Here is a 7005-nt window from a genome sequence, read left to right on the forward strand (position 1 = left end):
CATTTGTAATCGTAATCATTTGTAACATGTACTTCACCCCCGAAGTTATAAAACAGAAAACAGTTAAAAGAAAATGGGGACATGAACTCACTGGGTGTCCCGTTCTTCAAACGCAGACCAACCTAGTCCCAATATTATAACTAAGACGATCCCACCCCTAGTCATGAAAATCATTCACATTTCGATAGTACGGATTTGTTTTGTAAAACCGGCATATTTAGTATGAACCATTCGTAAACCATTTGAGTTCAATGAAAATCTCAAATCATTTGTGTTAGTTAAAACGTGTTGTAACATGGTTTATAAATATATAGTTTTCGTTCCTTCAAAAACCTCGTATGTTCTTGCAAAACGTACTTGTCTAAATATATGCAATCTTTGTTCATCGAAAACTTTGTATGTTTCTACAAAACGTGCATGTCTTTCCACCCCGAAAACATTTATAAAAATGTAAAACCGTAAAAAGGTGGGGTTATGAACTCACCTGGATTTCCATGTGCAAAGGTAGCTATATACGACTTCGTGATGTCGTTTCCAAGGCATGACTCGCTAGCGTGCATTCTACAATATTCCAAACACGGAATATCTTATAAGTTTCTAAATAAACGTGGTAACTAAGCTACGTGTCACCGAGCTCTACCGAATCGTTAACTAAACGATTCTATAAAGGTGTTGTTAGTTTGACGAAAACGACTAAGTTAAGCTTTGTTTAGTTTGTTTATTGTCGGTAATAACTAATAAGTCTTACAAAGACTTAGTTCCCGAGAGATTTAGAGTGTATAAATATTTATATAAAAATATATAAGTATATCGTTATGTTAGTGCACTATTTGTGTGGCCATAGATAGAAATCTAAATGTACATGTAAAGTCTAGTGTCTTGAGTCTGTAAAATACCGGACAGAGGTTTCGCTAGGTTTCGCTAGGTGTCGTTAGGTAATGTTAGGTCAGTATACGGTATGACACGATACGAAAGGAGCGGATCTGAACAAGAATGATGTCATCATTCTTATTGATGACATCATGACATCATTAAAAAAAGAAAAGGCATGCACAGGATTTTGATTATGTACGTAATGCATGGACACATAAAAGATGGTTCCGCTTGAAAATGCATGAAGAGGGTTCGCTTGAAATGCAAGCATTGACCAAATTATATAAATGAGGTGGTCATATAAGCGAAACTAGAAGATTAGAGATCAGATGACAAGCAATCAGAGAACACAGTCCATCCGTTCATCTTCAAACCTACTGTTCTTCAAGATCTCATCAAACAACAACATCTAGAACACTCCGTTTACGTCAGGTTGATCAGATTTCGAGTGTGTAGTATGTAGATCGAGTCGAAACTCTGTCCGGTTGTCGTCGTTTCGTAATAAACGTTGTTTAATTACGTCTTCGCGCACGATTACGGTTTGATTTAACGGATTCCGCACATTAAATCGAATCCACCGCAGATCTAGTGATCATTTACGATCCGATCCTGAACTCACAAGTGGTATCAGAGCTACGGATAGCTCTGCGTGTAATCGTTTGTGAATCGAACGAGTTTCGAACGATTCCGATCAAGTTTCAATCTGATTCAGTGAATTTTTAGATTGTTTCGGTTGTGTTATGATGTGTTTCAAACAATTTTAGATCTGATTAGGCTTGTTTCAGTTTGAATCTTATACATATCAGATCTGATACATTGTTTTTGGATTGGTTTTCACAGATAAAATCGACTAAAAATCGGATTGGTTTTGACTAGTTTCGGATCATGATTTGAACATTCTGATTGATTTCAATCTGTTTTGATGAATTTTGTTAAGTTCGGACTGTTTTTGATCGAATTTCTATTTGATTTGGTGTGATTGGAATCAAGTTTTAGTAAGTTTTGGACTGTTTAGATCTGAATCTGAGAATTAAGTTCTTAAAATTTTCGAAACTTTACATCAATTTTGGCTGGATTTAAATTGATTAGTTCTTGTGATATAATCTGTGCTGGTTTAAAAAAACAAATCTGAATCTGATCGCATGTGTTGTTCAAATTAAAAACGAAATTGAATCTGAATTGTTGTTGTGAATTTCGATTAAAGTTTCCAACTGAACTAAATCAATTTGGGACTGTCTTATGTGACTTTCGGTGAATTTTGAACATTTTCGACGAATTGTTTGTAGATTCCAGACTGATTCAACGTGTTTCGTTGATTATCGGTTTGATTCGATTGAAATTTCGATCACTTCGGATATTTTATATCGAAGTTTCAATCATTTCTGATTTGTATCAGTGTTTTCGAATCTGTATTAGTGATTCACAAACTGTCTTTCTTGATCAAAATCAGTTGAAGGTAGATGAACGTAGTATAAAATCATATATAATCAACAAACAGTTAGTAAACGTGTTACTGAATCTGAGTTTCGGTGAAATCGGACATATTTCAGCTTGTAGAGATCATTTTTTTTGGGCTGATTTTCATTGTTGTTTGAATCAAAAGTTTTATCAGTTGAAGATTGAGTTGTATGATCTGATTTTTGTTGATTGTGACTGTTGAAGGATTGTTTTTGATAATTCAGGTCTGAGTTGAGTTTTGTGAAATAAAAAATCGAATAGAAGTTGCTGGTGTGAGTCGATAAATTAGAGATAGATATCAGGGTTAATTGTTGATTGTTCTTCTGTTCAAATCAAAGAAGTAGCAGTGATGATTGTTTGAGTGGTTTGAAGTTGGTCGTTAAAACAAGAAGTTGTATTTTTAAAACGGAAAAATAGAAAATCTGTTGTGTGTTTGCTTGTGTCGATTGTAGGGTCATAATATCGAAAGTTTTTTGAAAAGACATTATAGTAGGTAATATTGTGAAATCGAAAGGTGGGTATAAGACAAAAGGTTTGATAATTGTTGACAGTTTATAAAAATCTCGAGAGATAAGGAAATTTTGATAGAATCAATTCATTATCATTATCATTTTGTAACATAGTTGGGCAATAAGTGGTTATACTTTATGCATCAACTGTTTTCTTTGCTCATATATATTATACAGTGTGTTGTGTTAGTTGTACTGGATTTAGTTTGCCGAAGAAGCCCTACTTTTAACTCATCATATACGTGTAACCAAGACAGGAGGAAAAATGATGGGATGTGGATTTGAGAGAGAAAAAGAGGAGTCTGAGAGTCTCCTACTCTCCTCGCTTCCACCGCCGACGACGACATCATCTCCGCTTCCACACGGTCACCGCCAACTCACCTCTCAACTCCGACGACCCACCTCTCCACTCCGACGACATCATCTTCTCCACTTCCACGCGGACCAAGTCGTCTTCTTCTTTTTTTTTCACACGGAGGTCACCAGCGACTCACCTCGCCACTTCGACGACATACCTCACCATTCCGACGACATCAAGTAATATCAACTTTTTATGCGCCGACTCAGCTTTTGACTCACCGACTCACCTCTCGATTTTTCTCTCTTTTTTTTGACGCCAACACAGGCAATTTCACGCAGACCTAGATGCTTTTGAGCTTCGTAAAGTGAAAAACTGCGCTAATTTCAGGTAATTTCTACTTCAATCCTTTTAATTGCTTGATTTTGGTAACTTGATAATTGATTTAGGGTGTGTTGTAAAATGGGCTATTGCCTAATGCAGGTTCATTGGTAGATACTTTAGATTCTGAGTGTGTTCTTTGACGCTGGTGTTTGTCCAGGTTAGGCTCTGTTTATTTGTTGGATACAGATCGTTTGAGTTAATTTTGTTGGCTTTGTAGGCCAATGAAAATAATGCTACCGTAATGTCGACATCAGATAGGTCCGGAAACCATCATCGAGTCATCAAATTCTTTTTATTTACGTCTCAGGTAACGATTTTCTTTCATGCATGTTGACATTTAATAGTTGTTATTTATGATTTTTGTTGTGGTTTTGAGTTTTAGGGGTTAGTAAATGTCAATTTTAAGTAGGCTGGGTATCGAGACCATGAAATTCAGTGCCGGTTGCAGTTACGGTTTCAGGGTCAGTCAGTTATTGGCTTGGAACAGAAATCTACATTTGTCTCTGAATGTATTATAGCTTCACTTATGACTTATGTCTGATATTGTTGTCATTGTAGGAGAGAGCGATTTGGATTTGATGTCTAAGATGGGTTCTCTGTTGACTTATGGCTAATAATTTTTACCTCTTGGAGCGTATTGTTGACGTAGTTTGGTACCCTGTTGATTTATAGTTTAGTAAACTATTTATAAATATAAAAGATTCATTCGACGAATTAGTTTTTGCTTACAATGCTATTTCATGATCATCGAGGGGGCACTATTTATCTCATCGCCTTCTTCACAACGTCTTCTTCGTGCATTCAAGAACCGTTTTCGCTCCACTGATAAGGTATTTTTCTTTTTACTCTTCGTATTACATCAACATCCGGGTAGTTGAAAATTAGATATGTTGCTTTATATTTCAGTTTTGGAGTGTTTGAAATGTCTCCGTGTGGACTAAAAACGGCCAAGAATCCCAGCGAGATTTTTTTGAGTGAAGAAGCTCAGATTCGGAATTCTTGGCAGGTCTTGCAATTGGTTGTAATTATAGATAGTGTTTTCATAATAAAATAGGCATTCGAGAATAGTTACAATATAAACGCAGGGCATATATATTAAGCACATCTTGGTGTCAAGTAATAACCGATAAATTTTTTATATGTTATACCATATATGATACTTATCTTTTAAGTTTAAAGTGTAACATATATATGATACTAATTCACGTCATATTAATATTTCCTAAAGGTGACACTGGTTAAAGATTGTTTACTTTCTTGTATGTATCAGGTGGCGTCACTGATAAAAAAAAAAAGATTGTTAACTTTCCTATACATATGTAATATATTTGTTTTATATTAAAAGTTGTATTGTTTTCTTTTACTAATTCATACATGTTTTCAGTAGGTCCTTATGAAGCAAGCCTGTCCCAAGCTTCAGTCAAATGTAAGATTGTTGTTTCTTTCCATCCGCTTGATAGAAATGATTCTAAGTTCTTTTCATTCTAAGCTAAATATTGGTTAGTTGTAAATTACAATCGATTTTCTTGAATGTTAACAGTAGGGCTACACTAACTGAAACTTTGATCTGGAAGTTTCAGCAACAACAAATATGTAGCAGGCATGTTGTATAGTTTTCTGTTTTTACAACTTAAATCTGCAAAATGTTTTATCTAAAATCCATTTGTGTTTTGTGGGGGCCAGTTTTCTCGAGTTTCCTATCCCTAGAAACATGGTGTTCAGTGGTGGTGATGAGTGTGTGTGGGGAGACCACCGCACAGGGCCTGTGATTTTGAGGGGCACATGTTTTTTTTAAATAGTATACCCATACCATCTCTAAGATATGCCCATTTACAAAACAGTTTTTATGGTCTATAAGTTTGCCTATTGGCATTAGGTTTAGTGAGTCAAATACCCATTTGATTTAAGAAAATAATAAATATAAACATTACGATAGAGCACAACTTTTCGAGCTCGAACAGGGTACATGAATTCTCCGAGATGTATTTGATGGTGTTCGCTGGAGTTGTTGGGCTTGGTGGCGAGCTTCATAAGGTGAGTATTTAGTAATCTTTGTTCGGTTAAAGAAACACACATACTGATGATGGTAGTTGCGTGTACCAAAAATGGAGAAGAGGGTGAGTACATTGGCCAAACTGGGGTTTAAAAAATGAATTGTGCTGGAACCGGCCGGGAAATTGTTGAGGGGATTTGATTTTGAGGTTTTGGGGTGTAGAAAATTGAAAGATGTTATAAAGAGTGTGTTTATAACAAGTTGAGAGCTTCTTATGGTACTCTTTTGGATCATATTGGTACAGTGTCGTTTGAATATTTCATTAACAAAGTTTTACTACCTTTTAGGAGACAAAGTGGTTGATTTTCAAAATTTACCAGAAGTATTCAGGATGTGAAGCTTATGGGCTAAGGTAGAGAGAGGGAGCTTAGGTATCGAGACAGAGATGGACAAAGGCGGGTAGGTGGCTCTCATATGGTTATGTTGGCGGTGGTGTTAGTCTGGAATACAAAAAAAACAACTAACATGGTTATGTTGTGGCTACCGTCGGTGGGACGTCTGGTGGTGGTCTAAAGGCTGGGCTTTTGTAATTATGGGAGGCTTTGTTAAACGCTAAATAAGCATTCACGCCTTTGTCACTGGCACCACATTTTTCAGCCGCATTTTTCGGCTTCTAGATGATATGTAGAATACCATGCCATGAATAGTTATTCTTACTAATATGTGTACACAATGGATTTATTATAATCCGCGCTAAATAAAAGCTGAGAGACGCAACGACTCGGCTCGATTTAGTATGACGTATGCGCACGCTTTAACGTGATGTCCGCACGTGTTGTCCGCGGCGCAACGCCCGCGGGTTATTATCCTAGTTTAATATTAATTTTGATTAATGTTTTGAAAATATGGAAAATAGAAAAATCAAAGTTGCCTAATGTGATTCAAATTTAAAAGATTAAAATTTTGGACTACTTTTTGGGTTTGGGCCGAAGTTATTGAGATCAAGTTGAAAGTTTTTGGATTGTATAAGATTTTGGAGTGTGTTGCATAATTCGGACCGTGTGTTGAAATTTGGGCTTTTAGTGTGAAACCGATTTGATAAGTGGGCCGAGGATAGTGTTTTGGAATTTGGGCTTCTAGTGTAAACGGGTTTTGATTAGTGGGCCATTAGATTTGATTGTTTTCGTGCAAATTGAAATTTTGTGGATTCTGAGCTAAAAACAATTTTTAAACCCACATTTAACAAAGAAATTGTAGTTAAAATGTTTGACAAAATGGAAAACGCTGATCTTGAAAGATTAAATAATTGGTATTGTGGATATTTGGATAGTAGTTATAATAATGTGAAAAAGGAAGGTTGGGTTAAAAGATTTGAATGTTTTTTGTGTAAGAAAAATGAAAAGTTGGATGAGTTGGAAAACCGGTTTGAAAGCTTAATTGACAATTTAAACAGGTACGAGATAAGAATGTCAAATGCTGAAAAAATATCA

The 7005-nt window shown here is 35.7% G+C and overlaps 1 long non-coding RNA gene across 21 annotated transcripts; it reads left to right on the plus strand.

Annotated features, from left to right (window-relative positions):
* The first annotated feature begins 1108 nt into the window (after positions 1-1108).
* Positions 1109-6419, plus strand: LOC110869786. 21 transcript variants are annotated; one of them, XR_004871630.1, is made up of 9 exons: positions 1110-1305; positions 1714-3377; positions 3466-3528; positions 3622-3829; positions 3905-3983; positions 4081-4352; positions 4429-4528; positions 4907-4948; positions 5063-6419. It is a non-coding gene; the product is annotated as an uncharacterized LOC110869786 (long non-coding RNA). The 21 variants fall into 21 exon arrangements; XR_004871633.1 differs by having other exon boundaries at positions 4910-4948; XR_004871636.1 differs by lacking the exon at positions 4429-4528 and having other exon boundaries at positions 1109-1305; positions 4910-4948.
* Positions 6420-7005: the final 586 nt, after the last annotated feature.

Source organism: Helianthus annuus, chromosome 11, assembly GCF_002127325.2.
Source record: "Helianthus annuus cultivar XRQ/B chromosome 11, HanXRQr2.0-SUNRISE, whole genome shotgun sequence".
NCBI classification, from domain to species: domain Eukaryota; kingdom Viridiplantae; phylum Streptophyta; class Magnoliopsida; order Asterales; family Asteraceae; genus Helianthus; species Helianthus annuus.